The following is a 23,770-nucleotide window of genomic DNA, read 5'->3' as shown; positions in this document are numbered from 1 at the left end:
CAATAAGTTTATCGGACATGCACATGTGATGATGTAACACAACACATAAATTAACGTAACGTACAAATTAAGAGGGCCAGGGGTTGTATCCTCATGCATGAAAGAAGAAATGGAGAACATGTGAAATTGATAAGCTAGCTTTCCGGCAGCTTAATTTGAAAAACGAGGATTAGTCAATTTGTTACCTAAATTAATCGCATATGGAAATCAACATGCAGGGAAACCATGGTAGATTCTCACTTGCAGGCGCTCCAACTCGAATCGATATATGGTATTTGAATATATAAAATTTTGATAAAATCGAAATAATTTCGTACGTGAATTCACGATTTCAGAGATTTTCACACACTCCCCTCGTCCCAGCTCTCCTAATTTAATTTCCAGTCCGCCGCCCCGTGCGGTTGTGGGTCTGCATTTTTTGATGGGCTAGTTAATGTTTCGGAGCTCTCAAATGCCTTTTTCAAGGAAATGGTCATTGTAAGCTTGTTATTTGGTATCTTGATTATGCTTCAAACCTATTACGTATTGCGTCTAAGTACTACCAACTAACTTTAATTTATATGACATGCACATGTGATGATGTGATAGGACAAAGTACAAACAACACATCATGAATTTGCCTTCCATGCATGGAGCATAACAAATAAAGAGGGCCAGGGATGAGTCGTCAAGTCGTACATAGTTGTACGTGTAGTTCCAACTATTTATAAAGAGGAGCATCGATTTCATACACTAATATATTGCATTGTTCTTACGGTTGAATTTAATATTCATTCTAAACATCTTTGATTGACTTCAATTCTTGTCATAAATTATTAAAGAATACAAGGTAAAAGTGAAAAGATCGATGATCGAAAAATGTATTTGAAAGTTCTTTATGTTCTTTTTCTCTATTATGTTTTGCTAGTATTACCATGATTCTTGTTTTATGTTTCATATTAACGTTTCTTCTAAAATATATTTTTGTTTGTTCGAAGAATGTGTTTGAAAGATTATTATGTTCTTTATTAATATATATATATATATACATATTTATTAATTTTGTTGATTTATTTCTACAAGATATGGATTCAAGCGGGGCATCAAGTTCGAGCGGAGGAGGAGTTATGCATACAAGCGGGTTGCCAATGACGCAGATAGCAGATAAAGATGCAAAAATATTTGTCTGGATTGATTTGGAAAATTATCCTATTCCATCCTCCGTACTAGCTATGTCACAAATAAGTTGTAACATAGTTAAATGTTTAAGACAATTGGGATATAATAGTAACAATATATCCATCAAGGCATATACCAACATCAATTCTATCTCAATAGCACAAAGAACAGCCATAAACCTAAGTGGAATAACATTGTCACACGTTGACCACACATGTATTTATATTTTCATATACATTTTCTTTTTTAAAAAAATTAGATTGATTTTAATTTGGTGCCTTTCATTCCTTTGATATAGGGCCAGATGCCGTAGATCACAAGATGTTGGTGGACTTCAGGACTTGGGCCCAAGTGAACAGCAGCCCAGCTAATATCCTGATCGTATCAGGCGACACTGGTTATTGGCCGACAATGAAGACTTTGAAGGAACACGGATATAATATTATGATGGCATGTCGTCCTACCAGGTTCAGAAACTCTCCTCCAGCAAATACTATCATGTGCTGGAATCAATTAATGATAGGAACTTTGTCGCGCGCCAAAATATTTTAATTTTGTATTGTTGAACTTTATTATGAATTTTGTCATTCAAATGCTTCTCCATCTACTGTCTATCCTTGTATAACAAAATCGTAATTCACTTTAAAAAAACTCACACAATATTTTTGTATGTTGACAATTAAAATTTTGATTCAAAAAAAAAAATAATATTTTTAGCAAAAGGTTCACAAAATTTTAGTATATATAAAAAAACACAAATAAATAAATTTAATTTTGTTTATATAGATATTACGATTAATATTAAAATTATAAAAATAGGTTTTTTAGGAGACCGCCGTGAGACGAATGGACCAAACAAAAAATTACCCCGTGAATTGGACTGGTGATGGCTTCTAGAAATGCCTTTTCCAAGGAAATGGCCATTAAAGAAGCGGATTGTTAGCATGTAAGCTTGTTGTTTGGTATCTTGATTATGCTTCAAACCTATTACGTATTGTCTTTTTAACTTGTTTAAAAGAGGTTTTATGCTTTTGTATTCGACTTTTGCTAGTGAACAGTAACTAGAAATTGGCCAAAATAGCGTTAGCTTAGCACTTTAAGTCTTTAACTGGCTTTTTTTTTTTTTAATATCAAATCTGTCTTTTTTTTTTTGAAAATTGCTAGCAACGAGGATTTGGTTATATTACGCTCTTTATAGCTGGAAATATGATTATAATATCCTTCAATACAATCTTTATTTACAATTTTAAATTAAATCATATTTTTTTTTATATTTTAAAATTTTAAGTAACAAGTCTATGATCTATCACTCCAAATAATAAGAATATGAAAATAAGCCATCGTAACAATAAATTACCAATTTTAGATAAAAATATTTCAATTTTCATATGAACAGAACGAGTGCAAAAGGTTAATAGTGTCTAGCATATTATTCTTAATTAATTTGGTGAGACCAACAATGAAATTACGGTTATATATACCAATTATTTATAATTTAATATTTGAATGTGAATATGGACGATGATGACATAGAAAACGCAGGCTTGAACGAATGCACACAAAAGAATTTCTCATTTTATATCAAAGTCTATTCAATTATAACACTTTCCTCCCCAAATTAAAAAAAAAAAGGAAAAGAAAAAGAAAAAGAAAAAAAGAAGCATATTTCTTAAAGTATATATATATATAGATATAGTTTCAGAGTCTCAATGTTATGTGTAAAGCGTGCAAGTCGTCAGAAAGCTTTTTCCGTAATACATCAGATCAAATTCATCACCAATATAGCGTTGGTCCACCACACACAATTTTAGGGAGTGTTTGCAATAGATTGTGATTTTGTAGAAGTGATTAATTTATAGATTATAAAAAAGTTAAGAAAAATCAAAAGTTGGTAGTGTTTGAAAACAAATGTGAAAATCTAAAAATCAAAGTTTGGTAGTGTTTGATAAATAAGTGATTAGAGTGATTTTAACAATGACCTTCTTATTAGAATCACTTTTAAAGAATCATAATCACCACATGACTAGCTTTTGGATTTTAATTAAGTTAAACATAAGCTAACACATAATTTAGATTTAAGAAACACACAAAAATGTTTTTTTTTAAGTCAAAAGCTAACAATCACTTTTTTTTAGTGATTGCAAACACTCTCTTAATCACTTTTACAAAAGCACAATATATTGCAAACACCCCCTAATATAATTGAATTATCAAAATATAGCTTCTTTTTTTCAACCTCCCGTTTTTTCACAATCTAACACATTTATCTTACTTGAAATACACGAACATAGTTGTTTATATATGTTCAATTTTAATTTTATGTGAGATAATTTTTTTAAAAAAAATGTAATAATATTGGTTTAATTGTCTCTTTATCTAGATAATTTTTTTTTAAAAATGTAATAATATTGGTTTAATTGTCTCTTTATCTTACCAAAATGATTTTTATTGTTTACCTTAGATATCTATTTCAAAGTTGCCCCTCCCCGTAATAGACCCGATCAAATTCGACACTATAGTGTAGGTCTACCACACGCGATTTTAGTAATTGGGATCTTAATTACATAAAAATTTATACTTTTAATTAATATTACAAACATCGTATCATATACAAAAAATTGTTGACTCACTCGGATAATGTGTGGAATCATTTTGGTATTTTGGCAAATATATATATATTTGATTCATAGTTTTAAAAAAATGTAAAAATAATAGGTATGTCGGCCTCTATTTTGTATATAAAATTTAAATGTTTTGAGAATTGACAAGAGGATGATTGGTGGTGGAAGATGGAAAGGGAGAGGGCTTAAATGATTGAGCGGGTATCCTTGTGAGACGATCTTATAAATGTATGTACGTGATATTGATCAATTTAATTTTTATTTATAATGAAAAGTAATAATTTTTTTAATAAAAACAAAAAATTGTACATAAATGATAAACCAGGTAAAATAACTCATAAAATACCTTATAAGAATTTTTGTGCAAATGATTAAAGAAAAAAAATGGAAACAGTGAGAAAGAGTGAAGACTGTGAAAATTATTGAGAGAGAGAATTAATTAATAAAAAGATATCTCATGTAAAACAAGACAAAAAGGTACGTACCCTCTAAAAATCCATGCCCACCCGGCATCAATACTTCCCACTTCCTTCATTTGATCAATATGTTCAAAGAAGATATTTTTTATTATTAATTAAAAAAATTTGTGATTTGTTTTCCCAAAGTTGTTTTTAGATACAAAAGACCCCATCTCAAACTTCTATTCTCACAAATTTTCATAATATGTTATATGATTCCAAGTTTCTTATAAGATTTATATTTTTAAAATTTTACCATACATATGATTTTATGAGATATATTTTTCGAAAAGAATATTATATTTTGACAATATTATCGAGATTGTTGTTCTTTTAAACTGGGAGAAGTCCACTTTAATTTGCATACCGCCTATAATTTATGTGTGATCCTTCTTGGTAATTATTCTGTCTAGTACCACCAATAACTTTATATGACATGCACATGTGATAGGAACAAATTAATTTATCCGTATCATGCATAAAAGAAGAAATGAAGAACATGTGATAGGTTAAAGAGGTTTTGCTGCTTTCATGAAAGGAACTGCATATATTACATATTAAAAAAATATTCATTTGAGTCTTATCACAGGTCGTAGTTGTGTAGTTCCAACTAGTGATGTTTATTTAAGAAGAACATCCATCCCCAATACACTCATTGCTAGCTATATTGGTTAATTAAAACAGATGTACCGTGATTCCTTTGTTGTCTCATTGTGGTGAAAGTGGCATATATCTACGTCCACAATATCCACACCAGTCAATATTTACTAATTTGCTAGAGTACACCTAAAGTAAAAAAGATAAGGTAATATTAACTTAAATATTTACTGTAGTGCATTAGATGATGATTTCATTCAAGTTTCAACTACCAAAGTCATTCCACATTAACGAGGGGTTTGTTTGAAAAAAAATAAATAAATAAAAATACTTAAGTGAATTAAATTTATAGATTATCGAAAATTGAAGAAAAACTAAAAGTGTTATTTTTTTGGAAACAAATTGTAAAGCTATGTTAGTGATTGATAAGTGATTATAATGATTTTAAAAATATATTTTTTTCTATAATTACTTGTGGAGAATCAAATTACAATATAATCGGAGAATATTTGAAAGTACTAAAAAAAGTGATTGTTAGATTTTTGCATAACAAAATAATTTTGTATGTTTCTGAAACCCAGATTATATGTTAACTTCTGCTTAACTTAATTGAAATTCAAAAGTTAGTCATATGATGATTGTGTTACCAAAAAGTGAGTATAAATAATACTCTCTTTATAAAATCTAGCATTAACATTTATTATGTTTCACCATTTATTATAATTTAACAAACTGGGAATAACTACTTTATCAAGTTGTCACATTGCCACAATTCAAATATTTATAACATTTAATACATATTTTTTTTCTAACGTAAACAGGAAAAGTTGTGTACAAATTATTTTAACTTTTTTAATATAAGTATTATGCTATCATATGTTTGGGACAAATGATATATATGATGTAGTAGCCCGTACTCGAAATTGGTGATTAAGTATTAATCACTCTAATTTTATCATGTTAGTTAAGTTAAACATGATTAAGAAAACTTCTAGTGGATTAACGAAGTCCGGGAATAGACCCAAAATGATCAGAAATGGACCGGAGGGTCAGGCAGAACGGAAGCAACGTTCTGGCAGCCGATGTCATCCGTGACGTCAGCAAGATTACGTCATTGCTTACGCACTTGATGGGACATCAGAAGCAACGAAGGAGAACGAAAGCAACGTTCGTCAGATGAACGGACGCAACGATGAGGAACGGACGTTCCGTTCCGTGTCTATAAATAGAGGTGCCGAGATTCAGTTTCAGATGCACCTTTCTCCTCTCTTCTCTCTCGTTTCTTAGTCTTCTAACTCAGATCTAGGGAATTTTAGGCGTCCCATTGGGAATCCGGAAGTGGCGTAGAGATCCAGGCATCGTAGCGGAGTTGTGGCCTAGTTTTGAGGCAATCGACAGCAAAGGGCTGACGACGGACGAAGGTATAGTTTTTGCTTCCTAAAAATATTTAGGAGTATGCAATAGCTTAGTTAAAGCGTTCAGAACACTATAATGATATTAGTATCATTTGGCAGTATAGTGCGGATTATAGGCGTGGACCTAGATCTGGTAGCACTTGCCTAGTAATTGAGGTACGAAAGTACTGTTCGAAATATCCTGACTGAGTATGCATGTATTATATGACTGCATGATTTATATGACATGATTATATGTTGCATACATTTGCATATTGAGCTATGTCTTTTGAGATGTCTGTTAGTAGGGTTTTACCCTATCTTGTTAGTGGATGGACTTCCATCGATTTGGATCCCGCGTATCCTCTGGTATTTCGGTACGTGATCCACCTCCTGAAGCGACGGCACGGAGTGCTACATACCAGGGCCCGGTCTGTCTCTGTTATCTGATTCTTGACCTCTAGTCAGTAGGCGGTTCACTTGCATTCATGTATACTCATACTCTCGTGCTGAACGTTTTATGTTCACGTCTCGTACTCTGTGTTTCTGAACACCCTGTTCCATGGGGCAGGTTTGCGATTGGATGAGGCGGGTGGATCCAAGAGGGGCTAAGCAGTGGTTGGCCAGCTAGAGCTTCGTCTAGGTTTTTATTCTGTTGTTATTGGGTTGATACAGCTTTCGATTTGGTTGTATTCTATTTGGGTATTTACTCAGTATCTTTTATATGTTAAAAGTAATAGTTTTTTTAAAAATCGTTGCCTATGAGCAAGTTTTTTTTATGGCCTATGACAACTGTTTTTATTAACCGTTGTTCATGTGCTTATTTTTCAGTCTACGAAAACAATTTTTAAAACTGTTGTCTTTTTCTGTTGTTTTACCGTTGTCTTTTTTTCATTTTAAAAAAAATTATGCCAAATTGTTAGGGATGACAACGGGGCGGGTCTGGGACGGGTCCCCGCCATGCTTCCGTTTGGAGACCTGTCCCGCGAACCCAATTAATATAATCTTTTGATATTTACACTCCGAAAGTTTGTAATTGCACTCCACTTTTGATTATTAATGTATTTTCTTACAATATTATCCCTACTTAATTATTCCACATTTGTGCTAGACTAATATACTATTTCATCAATCATTCATTTTCACTACTTATTCACTTTTCTTTTTTATTATATTTTATTTATTTAGTTAATTTAATTTAGATCATTTCAAACTTTTAATTTCTTTGTTGGTCTCTCACTTTCCTTAACATGGGAGAATAATGATATTATTCAAAGTTTATAGTTTGACGATATTGAGAAATTAATAATAAAAATAGCATTTTCAATAAATATTAAATTAAATTAAATATTTACGTATATTGTTGTCACTCTCAAAAAATTATTATTATTTAACCTTTCAAAAAAAAATTTTTTGACTAATTTATCGCTATCGAATTTTAAATTAAAGTTGAGATTTTTCTGAAAATTTAGTCAAAAGATAATGTTGATAAAATCAGAAAATATAAATATTCGTGTAGATATTTTCAATTTTTAGATTTGTCAAAAAATTGTATGAACAAGCGATTAAATTTTCAATGTTAAATGAACCACATTTTTGATTTTTTTTTTTTCAAGAATAAGCCACGTTTGTTTATTAATATAATAATTTCACAAAAATATAAATTTGCATGCTATTAAGATTACTGTAATTCTAATTAATTATCTTGTATTCAATTTTTATACATAATTTTAATTAAATTTTGAAATATATTTTTTCCAAATGACATGTTAATTTCTTTTTGTCGTTTTTTTTTTCATGCACATATTATAATTTATAAATTTTTCATACAACTCAAAATATTTATCAAGCAAGTTTTCAAAGAAATCGCCACACTTTATTTATAAAATTTTCAAAATTTATGATGAATTCTTAAGATTTTAAATAAAACTTAATTTTTAAAGATTAATCTATTGCATTTTAAAATCTTATAAAAAATAATGTTTTTTTTTTTACTCGGATATCAAAAATAATGTTGATGAGGAAACGTGAGATGTTTTTTATAACTTATAAATGTAGTGATTTTTTTTGGAAAGACATATATATATATATATATATATATATATATATATATATATTTTGATATTTACACTCCGAAAGTTTGTAATTGCACTCCACTTTTGATTATTAATGTATTTTCTTACAATATTATCCTTACTTAATTATTCCACATTTGTGCTAGACTAATATACTATTTCATCAATCATTCATTTTCACTACTTATTCACTTTTATTTTTTATTATATTTTATTTATTTAGTTAATTTAATTTAGATCATTTCAAACTTTTAATTTCTTTGTTGGTCTCTCACTTTCCTTAATATGGGAGAATAATGATAATATTCAAAGTTTATAGTTTGACGTTATTGAGAAATTAATAATAAAAATATATTTTTCAACAAATATTAAATTAAATAAAATATTTACGTATATTGTTGTCACTCTCAAAAAATTATTATTATTTAACCTTTCAAAAAAAAAAAATTGGACTAATTTTATCGCTATCGAATTTTAAATTAAAGTTGAGATTTTTCTGAAAATTTAGTCAAAAGATAATGTTGATAAAATCAGAAAATATAAAAATTCGTGTAGATATTTTCAATTTTTAGATTTGTCAAAAAATTGTATGAACAAGTGATTAAATTTTCAATGTAAAATGAACCACATTTTTGATTTTTTTTTTTCAAGAATAAGCCACGTTTGTTTATTAATATAATAATTTCACAAAAATATAAATTTACATGCTATTAAGATTACTGTAATTCTAATTAATTATGTTGTATTCAATTTTTATACATAATTTTAATTAAATTTTGAAATATATTTTTTTCCAAATGAACATGTTAATTTCTTTTTGTCGTTTTTTTTTTCATGCACATATTATAATTTATAAATTTTTCATACAATTCAAAATATTTATCAAGCAAGTTTTCAAAGAAATCACCACACTTTATTTATAAAATTTTCAAAATTTATGATTACTTCTTAAGATTTTAAATAAAACTTAATTTGTAAAGATTAATCTATTTCATTTTAAAATCTTATAAAAAATAATGTTTTTTTTTTTACTCGGATATCAAAAATAATGTTGATGAGGAAACGTGAGATGTTTTTTATAACCAATAAATGTAGTGATTTTTTTTGGAAATTATATATATATATATATATAAAAAGAAGTTATATTAGCCTTAAAAAATATGGAATAATTAAGTGGGAGTAATTTTGTAAAAAATCACAATAAATGCTAAAAATAGAGTGTGTTTATAAATTTTTGGAGTGTAAATATAATTCCATATATATATAAAACACTCAACCGTGCCAACCTCTGTGTTCACCATGTATAAAACACTCAACTATTATACATGGTGGGCACAGAAGTTGGCACGGTTGGTGGGCAGCATAACAAAATTAATATAATATATAGTTTTGCTATGCTGCCCACTAACCGTGCCAACCTCTGTGCCCACCATGTATAAAATACTCAACTCATCTATTGTACCGGTCAACTCATCTATTGTACATGGTGAACATGAAGTGGGCATATAGTGTTGGACATCATAAAATATATATATATATAGACCGGGTTTGACCAAATCAGAGCCCCCTTGTGGATCCGCTTAAGCAGGTGTAGACCCACCTCATTGGCACGAGTTTGAGGTGGGGTAATGGGTCTTTCTTCTTTAGTTTTCTCAACCGGCCCATTTATTCGTTCTTCTCCTCGTGCTCTTCCTATCACGACTCTCCCAACATCCCTGGCCGCCGCTCACTGCATGCCGTCGATCCGTTGCGACCGGCGTCGGAAATATGTGCTTGGAGCTACACTAGACTAGGCTGCTCATGCTTTTCTCCTTTCTCCTTCTCCAAACGTTAGGGGAAAGAATATTTACTCATTATTCATTTATGGATTTGCTTCGATCATATATTTCTCGAGTTTGGATCCCCAAGCCTACTAATCGCATCTACAACTGCATGTGTTATGATACTATGGTATTTACTTTCTCCTCTTCTTTTTATTCTTCAAAAAATTTCGTGTTCGATTTTTGCTGTAAACTTCTCAAATTCTTCTTTTGTAACTCGAGATTTTGTGCTTCTTGTTAGGTGAAGTCAAAGAATACATGCAGCAAACTTTCTTTGACTAGGCTGCTTTTGTGGAAATTGCAAGAGCTCAACGTGGCTATTTTTCATCCTCATTTCATTAGCCAAATTTGCCTATAAATAGGCTCCTCATTCGGCAGATTAAAGTATCCCATTCTTCTCTTCTTTTATATTAACAAAGAGAGAAGAAAATAAAGAGAGAGAAAAAAAAAGAGAGTGTTTTTTTTCGGAGATTTCTTGTGAGTTAGAGAATTATTTCTCGGTAATACTCGGGGTTTGGGTGTGGTGAGATATAGTGTTTTGTATACACTTGTAATATTTTTCCGGTTATAAATATTACAGCAGCTCCGTGGACGTAGCCTATATTGGGTGAACCACGTAAATCTTGGTGTCCTTGTTGATTGTTTTTATTCCGCAATTATTATCGTCATGATCGTTCCGGCTTAATCCATAACAACTGGTATCAAAGCTGTTACGGTGTTCGGGAGCCTTGGTGAAAAATTTCTTAAAATTCTGAGTATGCTCTGTGGTTGCAGCTTTGTCTGATCTTCCACATCAGAAAAGATTTTTTAAAATTTTATTAAGGCAGGTGAAGCGATGGCCAAAAATGACGGATCGGGACCGGGAATCAATAAGTTCGACGGTACAGATTTCACGTTCTGGCGCTTACAGATTAAAGATTATCTGTATAGCAAGAAGCTATATCAACCTCTATCCGGGGTGAAGCCAGAAAATATGGAGGATGATGAGTGGGAGCTTCTTGACCGACAAGTGTTAGGGGTAATACGATTGACCCTAACAAAGAACGTGGCACACAATTTTTTTAAAAGCCCAAAATACACTAAAACCATTAAATACTTAAAAATTTAAATACTCAAGCCCGGCCCATCTAACCCGGACCCAGACCACCTGACCCGACCCTAGACACTACGAACCCGACCCGGACTCCCAAGGCCCGACCCAGCCCCACCCCCAACACAAACCCGATCCCCCCTCCCCTACCCTCTTGGCTGCGCGAGCAGCAGCCCTGTGCTCCGGCCATGGCCGGCCGGAGCGCTGCCGGCAGGACCTTCCCAGGGTCCTGCCGGTCCTAACCTTGCCATCGGTCGGCTGGTTCATGGCCTAGCATGAACCAGCCGAGACCTTCCTGCCCAAAAACCCCAAACCGAGCCGCCCCATCATCAACTCAAGCCAAGCCTTGATCTAGCCTTCTCCAGCCCTTAACCCTGCCATGGTTCAACCCTTAGGACTAGAATCCACCCCTGGACCGAGCCCCAGCAGTCATGAGCCATCCCATGCCAATGAAAAACGTGAGCATGTAATGGAAGGTAAGTATTCATGCATGGTTCTTGATCCAACATGAGAGGATATCAATAAATTTGAACGAAGCAAATCTCCAACCATTAAAAATCTGGCGTAAACAATAATTATCTTATATGGTGGTCAAAGAAAGAATTTAAACATGCCTTGAATTTATTTGACGAGAGCTGATGCGTTTACGGGTCTCCGGGACGACGAACGGACCAAAACCTTCAAAACTAGAGCTTGATCGGCTATGGGGCTTGAAGTTTTCTTTCAAAAATGGTGGAGGAGGCTGATGAACGTGAGAATGGGCGTGGGAAGAGGTGGTGTCGGCTAAGAAGATGGTGGTGGGGTTTGGGGTAGGTTTAGGTTTAGGTTTAATAATAGGTTAATAATTAAAAAAATAATATGTATCTAGATAATATACCTAAAAAAATATAATTAAAACTCTCTTTTAATAATAATAATCTGATGTAAAAGCATAAATCCCGAAATTATAAATTAAGAGATTTTTAAAATTTAATAAAAGTCCATAAAATGACTTATTTTGGCCAAAAATCAATTATTAAATAAATATATAACTAAATACTAAAATTTTCTTGACAAAATATCTTAAAATATTATTTTAAGGCTCATAAAACTCATAAAATATTTTTGACTAAATATTTTAGCATCTCGTCCGTCCACGGTCCCGTCTACGCGATCGACTCAAAAATATTCTCAAAAATCTAAAAATACAATAACTGCGGGTTAAATGATCTCATAAATTTAAATCATTCATATAATCCACATAATAACACATAAATGTCATTTAACCCAAATATAAATTTTAAATAATTATTTTTCTTAATTATGCATGCAAATTTACGTATTAAAATTTTTCGGGTGTTACAGGTATAGTTTTTGCTTCCTAAAAATATTTAGGAGTATGCAATAGCTTAGTTAAGGCGTTTAGAGCACTATAATGATATTAGTATCATTTGGCAGTATAGTGCAAATTATAGGCGTGGACCTAGATCTGGTAGCACTTGCCTAGTAATTGAGGTACGAAAGTACTGTTCGAAATATCCTGACTGAGTATGCATGTAATATGTGACTGCATGATTTATATGACATGATTATATGCTGCATACATTTGCATATTGAGCTATCTCTTTTGAGATGTCTGTTAGTAGAGTTTTACCCTATCCTGTTAGTGGATGAACTTCCATCGATTTGGGTCCCGCGTATCCACTGGTATTTCGGTATGTGAGCCACCTCCTGAAGCGACGGCACAACATGCTACATACCAGGGCCCGGTCTGTCTCTGTTATCTGATTCTTGACCTCTAGTCAGTAGGCGGTTCACTTGCATTCATGTATACTCATACTCTCGTGCTGAGGCGGGTGGATCCAAGAGGGGCAGGTTTGCGATTGGATGAGGCGGGTGGATCCAAGAGGGGCTAGGCAGTGGTTGGCCAGCTGGAGCTTTGTCTAGGTTTTTATTCTATTGTTATTGGGTTGATACAGCTTTCGATTTGGTTGTATTCTATTTGGGTATTTACAGATTCCTTTCCTTGGGATTGTATTAATGCTTATTGTTTCCGCAGCTTATTCTGGTTTACTGTTTAATTAAAGTTAATTGCATGTCTAAGTTCTATTTAGTAGGTGATCTCGGTGAGGGTCACTACATATGAGATGTACCACATTCGGGTGTGTATTGTACCACAACCCAACTTTCTATGTACCACATGTGTTGTTAATCTATACCACATATTGTGATTGTTCAATGCGTTTGAGTTCGATTATAATTAATAAGAAATAATTAATCCGTCTAACTTGCATTATATTCGTAGTAAGACTTGGTGAGTTGCAGTGGTGTCGGTTGTTTTGAAAATTAGTCAGATCAGTACTCTGATGAGTGAGCCAAGTCTTTTCATACTAACTAAGTGTAGTCACATGTACATATAAATAAAACACACTAAAACTTCAAATTTCAAGTTTTAAAAAAATCTTAATTTTTATAATAAAAAATAATCTTTTAACTAAATTGTTAGGATTGAAAATATGTGTAGAGGTGAGGGTGAATATACTATTTAAAAACTTTATAAATTCTTCGATCTGATTCGTAAAAATCAGACAAAAGTTTTGTTTCTTAAAACTTTGATCTGCTCGAAAGATATGAAATTATCAGGCGGGAGTAATCTTCCTTGCAGATTGAATAGTTAGGAAGCTAAGGCAGATAATGTAAATGCGGTATGTAAAAGAGACAAAGATTTTTATGGATGTTCGGAAACGAATTCTCTTACGTCACCCCTTCTTCTGTTTCCAGAAGGATTCCACTAGAAGACTTTGATTTATACAACTTTTGTACAAATCCAATCTAATCAATCCTTGAAAGGAACTCCTAGCAATACTCTCTCTCGAAGTAGAGCAATCAATCTGCTTTGAGTTACAAAATGAAGCTACAGAAAAGTGATTCGGTGTTTTGATCTGGATAGCTGTGAATGGCTTTGATCTGGATCGTTCTTGTGAATATTTTTTGAACTCGATCGATCTTTGTAATACTCTCTAACTCAGAATCTCAAAACTTTGATCTGATAAGATGGGTGTCTGAGTTAGGATATTGAGCGAAGGCTTTTTGGCTTTTTTTAGGATGAACTTTGATAGCTTGTGATTTTCACTCTTTTTCACTTATGGTCACTGCTTTGAATCTTTGAATTCCTTGAATATTTATAGTCTTCAAAAGTAAGGATTATTCTATGCTACACCTGGAGTGTTTCTCCCCCCATGATATGGTCAAATATTAGTCCTTGGATTATCCACACACATGTCAATTTTCATAAAAATACAAGGGACTCACATGATCTAATGGTGTTAAATTAAGGGGTGAAACACTCCCGGTGTAGCATAGATTAACCCCCAGTGAGCCGCTAACAATCTCTGAGATTGAGCCGCCAATATATCTCATAAATTGGCTCACAAATTTTGACTTTGAGAGAGGCTAATCAACGTTTAAAATCCCATTAAATGTTTTTGTCTTTTTCTTCAACAACCTCAACAACAGTTACTTCAGAGTGAGACTTTGATCTGGTTGATGACTACTTGATCTGTCTTGATCGATCTGGTTTTTTCTAGTGGAAGTTTGTATGTAACACCCGGTATTTTAAATACGTAAATCCGCATGCATAATTAGGATATTTAATTATTTAAATTTTAGATTTATGGGTTAAATAATTATGTGAATTATTTGTGCATGATTTAATTTATTTTTAAGCATTTAACCCATAATTAGTGATTTTTATGATTTTTAGTATTTTAATTATTTTATCGCGTAGACGGGACCGTGGACGGACGAGATGACAACTTTCTAGCCAACTAATTTCATGAGCCTTTTTAGAGCCCTAAAATATTATTTTGAGTTTTATTATCTCAAAATTTTTAGTATTTAATTTTATATAATTTTAGGAGTCCATTTTTATTCAAAATAAGCCAAAATATTGACTTTTTAGTATTTTTAAAATTCCCTTAATTATGTATTTCGGGATTGTAAATTTATTATCAGATTTTAATTGTTAGTTAGAGTTTTAAGTTATATATTTTGAATTTAAAAACCCTTATTTATATATTTTAATTATCCTAAAAACCTATTTTTATTAAAATAAAAACTCTAACCTAATCTACCCCAAACCCTTAGCCGATTACCCCTCTTAGCCGCCTCCCTCCCTTCCATTCATCATCTTCATCGGCTTCCCACAAGAAAGAACACCATAGCCTCGGTTTTTGAAGGTCCAAGTCGGTTGTCATCGCCCCCGTCATCCCGGAATCGTCTCACGCTCGTTTTCTCTTCGTTTTTACGGTGAAAGGCATGATTTCTTCTTTATTTTTCGTACAATATCAGTGTTATAGTGTGTGTGTGTATGCATCGATTTTTTTTTTATTTATGTTTCTTTAAGAAATTCTATCGGTTTTGAGGTATGCATATGGTGCTTGAAATTGTTGATCATGTTCACGTTTTTTTACAAGCCATGGATCGTTCTAGATGCTGGTCAAGGTTGGTAGGATGTCTAAGGTGGGTCTAGGCTCAAGGGGCTCGAGGGGCTCGAGCCAAATGAGCCTAGAATCAAGCCAAGAGGTGATCGGCTCCATGGTAGACGCAGGCTAGGGTTTCGGATGAAGAGGCTTCGGGTTCGTAGGGCTGGGTGCATGGGGCTCGAGCCAGGGTATGGTTCGAACCGGCAGGACCCTGGGAAGGTCCTGCCGGTGGCGCTCCGATCGGTCGTGGCCGGAGCGGGGCGGCAGCAGGCTATGAAGGCCTGCTGCCCGTGCGGCGCGGCAAGGGAAGAGGGTTGGGGTGGTGAGTTCGGGTTTAGGGTTAGGGCTGGGTCCGGGTCGGGTTCTTGGGTCTGGGTCAAGTCAGTGTGTTGTGGGTCGGGTTAAGTGAGTCCGGGTCTGGGTTTGGTGGGCCGGGCTCGAGTCTTTTTATTTTTAAAATATTTTATGAATTAATGGGTTTTTGGGCCAATTAATTTGAAATAAAATTATTTGGAATCCCGAATAATTTTATTTGGACTTTTAAAATTTTAATTAAGTTAGTGCATAAATTTTATGGGCTTTTGAGCCCATAAAAGTTATTGGGCCAGTCTTTGAGCTTTTGGGCCCATTGGGCCAGTTTAAGTTGTTTTTGGGCCTAGAATATTTTATGGGCTTTAAATTATTTTAATTTGGTTTAGAACAATTTTATTGGGCTTAAGTATTTTAATGGGCCAGATTTAAGTAATTGGGCTTGAGTGTTAGGGCCAGCAGTCCAGGACCATCCATGAGAAAATTGCACGTGTCCTGATTATATATTTAATTATTTTTATGCATTGAAGTTATTTTAATATTTATATGTTAGTAAGAAATTTAAATTAAATATATACGAAGGACACACATTTTAATTAAGTACATGCATTCATGAAATAATTTTATGCATAATTAAATGTTTAAGGTTGAGCAATAATAAAATATTTTATGTTAGAAGTTGAAGTAGTGTGACAATTTAAGGGGATTCGTCCCCATATGTGAACTATTGAAGGGCAGTTTACTGCCAATTTAAGAGGTGATTCGTCACCGTCACGTACGTTGGTTTCCACGCTGATCAGTATTTAATGTATGATTTAAGGTTACACTACGGATACAACCATGCGATGTTAGAAAATTACCTTGCTCAACAATGTTATGTATTATGTATGTCTATGTTAATTTAAGTTATGTTTATGTCATGATACTTTTAAGCATGCTCATTCATGTATATGTATGTATTAGTATTAAATTGATTTAAATTATTTTAAACCCTTGTTATGTTAGCATGTTGGGCCTCTAGGCTCACTACACTGGTATGGTGCAGGTGAGTACGTTGAGGATGAGGTTGTACCCACCGGAGGCGAGGATGTATGAGCGGACATGCAGTGACCCCGTGACCGTGATAGTTGTCTGAGTCACATTGCATGTTTTATTTATGTCAGCATATTACATTTATTTTTAGTATTTTTCAGTGGTTGGGTTTTGGAATGTTACTTTTAAATATTTTTAGTGCATGCATTTTTTAATTATTTTCTCATGACAGTATTTTAATTAAATGTAGAATCAGATATTTATTTTATTAAAGAATGCATTTTTGATTTAAGTATTTATTTATTTATTTATTTTTAAATCTTTTTATTCTGTGCATATATGTATGGGCATATATGTACATCTCTTATTTAGTAAGTATATATATAAAAAAAAAAATTCCGCATATTTATTTATTTAATAATTATAGAGTTAGGGTCGTTTCAGTTTGTATCAAAGCACGGTCCTCGGAGGGGTCATTACTGCTATGCGAGCTCAGAAGTCCACGCTACCGGTCTGTAAGTTTTAAGTGTTTATAGTATGATTTAATTCTTTGGATTTAAGTTAGCATTACTTTTAAACAACTTAGTTATGCATGGCGATTTACGTAAAGAAATATGTGGTGGTGCAGAATGCCTTCTAGACCGATGAACAGACGTGGGGGATCTCCACCTACACCTCCACCTCCACCTCCACCTCCGCAGAACCCTCTAGCAGCATTGGAGCAGGCCAATGCGAATATAATGGAAGGGATTACTGCTCTGTTAGAGCAGCAGGCTACTCGTCCCAGGTTGTCCCATGAGAAGGACGTTGCTGAGAGGTTCCAGAAGAAGGGACCCAAGGAGTTTGTTGGTACCACCGATCCTTTGGTGGCGGAGGGATGGATTCGCTCTCTGGAGTCCATCTTTGCTTATATGGGGATCACAGACACCGACAGGGTGAACTGTGCGACGTACATGCTGAGGGGTGATGCAGTGCTCTGGTGGGAGGGTGCAGCCAGAGGAGTTCACCTTCCTACACTGACATGGGCAGAGTTTAGGCGTATCTTCTACGCCAAGTACTTCACTGAGGATGTGCGCAGTCGCATGATCCGTGAGTTTATGAGTCTCCATCAGGGGGACAAGACAGTGGTTGAGTATGTGAGACAGTTCGAGAGGGGCTGTCACTTTGTGCCTCTGATTTCAGATAGTCCACCAGAGAAGTTGAGGCAGTTTGTGGAGGGTTTGAAGGCGGATATCAAGCATGATGTTCGCATGGCAGACGTCCTTACTTATGAGTCTGCAGTCAGTAGGGCCTTGCGTTCCGAGGAGGGTCGGAGAGAGATTCAGAGAGAGCAGCAAGGGAAGAGGCAGTTTTAGGCTGGGTATCAGCGACCATCTTCGCAGCCTCCTGCGAAGAATCAGTTTACAGGGCCGGCTAAGGGCCCGAATCAGCAGCAGAGGCCACAGCAGCAGAGGGGCGGGGCCCCTAATGCCATAGCTTATCCTACTTGCCTGAAGTGCCAGAAGATGCATTCGGGACCTTGTCTATTGGGAGCAGGAGTTTGCTACCACTGTAGGGAGCCAGGGCATCAGATAGCTAACTGCCCGAGGAAGAAGAACACCGCTGGTAGGGTGTTTGTGATGCAGGCCGAGGAGGTAGATCCAGACACCTCCTTGATCACCGGTATATCTTATCCCTAGCATTTTAATAATTTTCCTTTGGTTAAAAATTTAGTCTTTAATTTGGAATTATTGTTATTTGGGTTATTTAACTGCATGTTAGAATAGGAAGCATGTTTTACTTGTGATTAGAATTAAGAATTAGTAGTGACTCGTTGGGGAAAATTTAGTAGTGGTATGAAACTGTTGGGAATTTTCTGCGTGCAGGGAGAATTTTGGTTGGAGGCAACTCCACGTTTGCGTTGTTAGATTCAGGGGCTACGCATTCGTTTATCTCCCTGGAGTTTATCAGGCGGGTAGGAATCACACCTGAGAGTAGTGACAGTGGGTATGATGTTACTATGCCGTCAGGGCAGATTATTTCTACCTCGAAGGTTATTCGAGGACTGGAGTTGGAGCTGCAGGGACACTCCATTCGAGCAGATGTAGTAGTTTTGCCATTGAGTGGATTCGATTTGATTTTGGGCATGGACTGGTTGACAGTCAATGGAGCTTCGATTGATTTTCGTCGGAGATCAGTGTCAGTGAGACCTACAGTGGGCGACCCGTTCACTTTTCATGCATCTCGGAGCAGTGATATTCCTCAGGTGATATCTCTTTTTCAGGCGAGTAAGTTGTTGAGACGGGGTTGCCAAGGGTTTCTAGCGAGTATTGTCACGACTTCAGAGCCATCTAGCAGATCATTATCAGAGATAGAGGTGGTTCGTGACTTTCCGGATGTCTTTCCGGAGGATGTTGCCGGAATTCCACCAGTGAGAGAGGTGGAGTTCAGCATTGACTTAGTGCCAGACACCGTGCCTATCTCTAAGGCACCGTACAGACTTGCTCCTACCGAGATGAAAGAGTTGAAGGAGCAGATTCAAGAGTTGTTAGAGAAAGGCTTTGTTCGTCCTAGCTTTTCTCCGTGGGGAGCTCCGGTGTTATTTGTGAAGAAGAAGGATGACAGTATGAGACTGTGTATCGATTACCGAGAGCTCAACAGGGTCACAGTGAAGAACAAGTATCCATTGCCGAGGATAGAGGATTTATTTGACCAGTTGCAGGGAGCTTCGGTGTTCTCCAAGATCGACCTGCGATCTGGTTACCATCAGTTGCGTGTTAGAGATGCAGATGTGTCCAAGACTGCTTTCAGGACACGATATGGGCATTACGAGTTCTTAGTGATGCCATTTGGGATGACCAATGCTCCAGCGGTTTTCATGGATCTCATGAACCGAGTCTTTCAGCCGTATTTAGATCAGTTCATCATAGTCTTCATTGATAATATCTTGATCTATTCTAGGAGCATCGAGGAGCATAGACAGCATCTGCAGACAGCCTTGCAGACTTTGAGGGAGCATCGGTTGTATGCCAAGTTCAGCAAGTGCAAGTTTTGGCTTGAGCAGGTGGCATTTCTTGGCCACATTATTTCGAGAGATGGGATTGCAGTTGATCAGTCTAAGGTTGAGGCAGTGCAGAATTAGGGTATTCCGAAGAATGCTTCAGAGATTCGCAGTTTCTTGGGTTTGGCAGGATATTATAGGAAGTTCATCAAAGGTTTTTCCTCTATTGCAGTACCCTTGACTTCCTTGACCAAGAAGAATGCGAAGTTTATCTGGAGTTCAGACTGTCAGAGGAGCTTCGATCAGCTGAAGGAAGCACTCACTACTGCACCAGTGTTAGCGATGACAGTACCACACGAGGAGTTAGTGGTGTACACCGACGCGTCTAAACTAGGTTTAGGCGCAGTGCTTATGCAGTGTGGTAAGGTTATTGCGTATGCGTCGAGGCAGCTGAAGATTCATGAGCAGAATTATCCGACGCATGACTTGGAGTTGGCAGCAGTGGTTTTCGCTTTGAAAATCTGGAGGCACTATCTGTATGGAGAGAAGTGCAAGATTTTCACAGACCACAAGAGTCTCAAGTACTTCTTCACACAGAAGGAGTTGAACATGAGACAGCGCAGATGGTTGGAGTTGGTGAAGGACTATGACTGTGACATTAGCTACCATCCGGGTAAAGCTAATGTAGTGGCCGATGCTTTGAGTCGGAAGTCGTCAGTGGTATCATGTTTGACCGTACAGTTACCACTACAGAGCGAGATTCAGAGATTTGGCTTGGAGTGTTATCCGAGTGGCCATGCACCGAGATTGTCAGTGTTGACGGTGCAGCCAGTTCTGAGAGATCGGATTAGGGAGGGACAGTCTACTGATGAGGAGTTGCAGCGATGGAGACAGAGAGATGAGGCTAGAGGTAACCTCTTGTATACAGTGGAGGATGGTATCGTTCAGTACCGTGGTAGGATGTGGGTACCGAACGTCGATCAGTTGAGAGCTGAGATTTTAGCAGAGGCTCACACATCTCCGTACTCTATTCACCCCGGAAGTACGAAGATGTACAAAGATTTGCAGCTATTGTATTGGTGGCCCGGGATGAAGAGTGACATCGGGAGAGTGGTGTCAGAGTGCTTGACTTGTCAGCAAGTCAAGGCAGAGCATCAGCGTCCAGCAGGACTTCTTAGACCTCTTCCTATTCCGGAATGGAAATGGGAGAATATTACGATGGACTTTGTGATTGGCTTACCGAGGAGTGCCAGAGGTTGCACAGCGATTTGGGTGATTGTAGATAGACTCACCAAGTCAGCTCATTTCTTGCCGGTGAGGACTACTTATTCTTTGACACAGTATGCAGAGCTTTACATCAGAGAGATTGTTAGACTGCATGGCATACCAGTGTCTATTGTGTCAGACAGAGATCCGAGATTCACATCTGCGTTTTGGAAGAGTTTGCACACAGCATTGGGGACTAGGCTTTTGTTCAGTACAGCATTTCATCCCCAGACAGATGGTCAGTCTGAGAGGGTGATCCAGGTTCTCGAGGATCTTCTGAGAGCTTGTGTCATTGATTTTCGGGGCTCTTGGGAGACTAGACTGCCATTAGTGGAGTTTACCTATAACAACAGTTTCCAGTCGTCTATAGGTATGGCTCCTTATGCAGCATTGTATGGGAGGAGATGCAGATCTCCTGTGCATTGGGATGAGGTTGGTGAGCGGATTCTACTGGGTCCTGAGATTGTGCAGCAGACAGCTGACATTGTGACTCAGATTCGAGATCGGATGAGGACTGCTCAGAGTCGGCAGAAGAGTTATGCAGATGCCAGAAGACGAGATTTGGAGTTCGCTGTAGGTGATCACGTATTCCTGAAGGTGTCACCTATGAAGGGAGTAGTGCGTTTTGGCCGGAGAGGCAAGCTTAATCCGAGGTATATAGGGCCATTCGAGATCTTGGAGAGAGTTGGCACGTTGGCCTACCGTTTAGCTCTACCTCCAGGGCTAGCGGCAGTGCACAACGTTTTCCATGTATCCATGCTTCGGAGATATGTCTCCAACCCGTCGCATGTGTTGGATTTCGAGCCCTTGCAGTTGCCACCAGATCTAGTGTATGAGGAGAGGCCAGTGCGGATCTTGGCTAGGGAGGAGCAGAGGCTTAGGACGCGGGTCATACCGATGGTCAGAGTCCAGTGGCTGAATCACTCAGAGGAGGAAGCTACTTGGGAGAGCGAGGCAGACATGAGGACTCGCTACCCGGAGTTGTTCGGGTAAGTACTTTAATTTCGAGGACGAAATTCAATTTAAGGGGGGGAGAATTGTAACACCCGGTATTTTAAATACGTAAATCCGCATCCATAATTAGGATATTTAATTATTTAAATTTTAGATTTATGGGTTAAATAATTATGTGAATTATTTGTGCATGATTTAATTTATTTTTAAGCATTTAACCCATAATTAGTAATTTTTATGATTTTTAGTATTTTAATTATTTTATCGCGCAGATGGGACCGTGGATGAACGAGATGACAACTTTCTAGCCAACTAATTTCATGAGCCTTTTTAGAGCCCTAAAATATTATTTTGAGTTTTATTATCTCAAAATTTTTAGTATTTAATTTTATATAATTTTAGGAGTCCATTTTTATTCAAAATAAGCCAAAATATTGATTTTTTAGTATTTTTAAAATTCCCTTAATTATGTATTTCGGGATTGTAAATTTATTATCAGATTTTAATTGTTAGTTAGAGTTTTAAGTTATATATTTTGAATTTAAAAACCCTTATTTATATATTTCAATTATCCTAAAAACCTATTTTTATTAAAATAAAAACTCTAACCTAATCTACCCCAAACCCTTAGCCGATTACCCCTCTTAGCCGCCTCCCTCCCTTCCATTCATCATCTTCATCGGCTTCCCACAAGAAAGAACACCATAGCCTCGGTTTTTGAAGGTCCAAGTCGGTTGTCATCGCCCCCGTCGTCCCGGAATCGTCTCACGCTCGTTTTCTCTTCTTTTTTACGGTGAAAGGCATGATTTCTTCTCTATTTTTTTGTACAATATCAGTGTTATAGTGTGTGTGTGTATGCATCGATTTTTTTTATTTATGTTTCTTTAAGAAATTCTATCGGTTTTGAGGTATGCATATGGTGCTTGAAATTGTTGATCATGTTCACGTTTTTTTACAAGCCATGGATCGTTCTAGATGCTGGTCAAGGTTGGTAGGATGTCTAAGGTGGGTCTAGGCTCAAGGGGCTCGAGGGGCTCGAGCCAAATGAGCCTAGAATCAAGCCAAGAGGTGATCGGCTCCATGGTAGACGCAGGCTAGGGTTTCGGATGAAGAGGCTTCGGGTTCATAGGGCTGGGTGCATGGGGCTCGAGCCAGGGTATGGTTCGAACCGGCAGGACCCTAGGAAGGTCCTGCCGGCGGCGCCCCGGTCGGTCGTGGCCGGAGCGGGGCGGCAGCAGGCTATGAAGGCCTGCTGCCCGTGCGGCGCGGCAAGGGAAGAGGGTTGGGGTGGTGAGTTCGGGTTTAGGGTTAGGGCTAGGTCCGGGTCGGGTTCTTGGGTCCGGGTCAAGTCAGTGGGTCGTGGGTCGGGTTAAGTGAGTCTGGGTCTGGGTTTGGTGGGCCGGGCTCGAGTCTTTTTATTTTTAAAATATTTTATGAATTAATGGGTTTTTGGGCCAATTAATTTGAAATAAAATTATTTGGACTCCCGAATAATTTTATTTGGACTTTTAAAATTTTAATTAAGTTAGTCCATAAATTTTATGGGCTTTTGA

General features: G+C 36.2%; 2 long non-coding RNA genes across 3 annotated transcripts; both read left to right on the top strand.

Annotated features, from left to right (window-relative positions):
• Positions 1 to 797: 797 nt before the first annotated feature.
• Positions 798 to 1,584, top strand: LOC140885215 (uncharacterized). The gene is made up of 3 exons (XR_012150840.1): positions 798 to 829; positions 1,063 to 1,163; positions 1,457 to 1,584. It is a non-coding gene; the product is annotated as an uncharacterized lncRNA (long non-coding RNA).
• A 4,534-nt stretch (positions 1,585 to 6,118) lies between these two features.
• On the top strand, positions 6,119 to 7,112 carry LOC140885445 (uncharacterized). Of its 2 annotated transcripts, none has more exons than XR_012150944.1 (3): positions 6,119 to 6,255; positions 6,349 to 6,405; positions 6,537 to 7,112. It is a non-coding gene; the product is annotated as an uncharacterized lncRNA (long non-coding RNA). The 2 variants fall into 2 exon arrangements; XR_012150945.1 differs by having other exon boundaries at positions 6,349 to 6,659; positions 6,800 to 7,112.
• The last annotated feature ends 16,658 nt before the right edge of the window (positions 7,113 to 23,770 follow it).

This window comes from Henckelia pumila, chromosome 2, assembly GCF_033568475.1.
Source record: "Henckelia pumila isolate YLH828 chromosome 2, ASM3356847v2, whole genome shotgun sequence".
In the NCBI taxonomy this organism is placed as follows: domain Eukaryota; kingdom Viridiplantae; phylum Streptophyta; class Magnoliopsida; order Lamiales; family Gesneriaceae; genus Henckelia; species Henckelia pumila.
The sequence above is the reverse complement of the archived record's forward strand: the minus strand, read 5'-3'. Positions and strand labels throughout refer to the sequence as shown.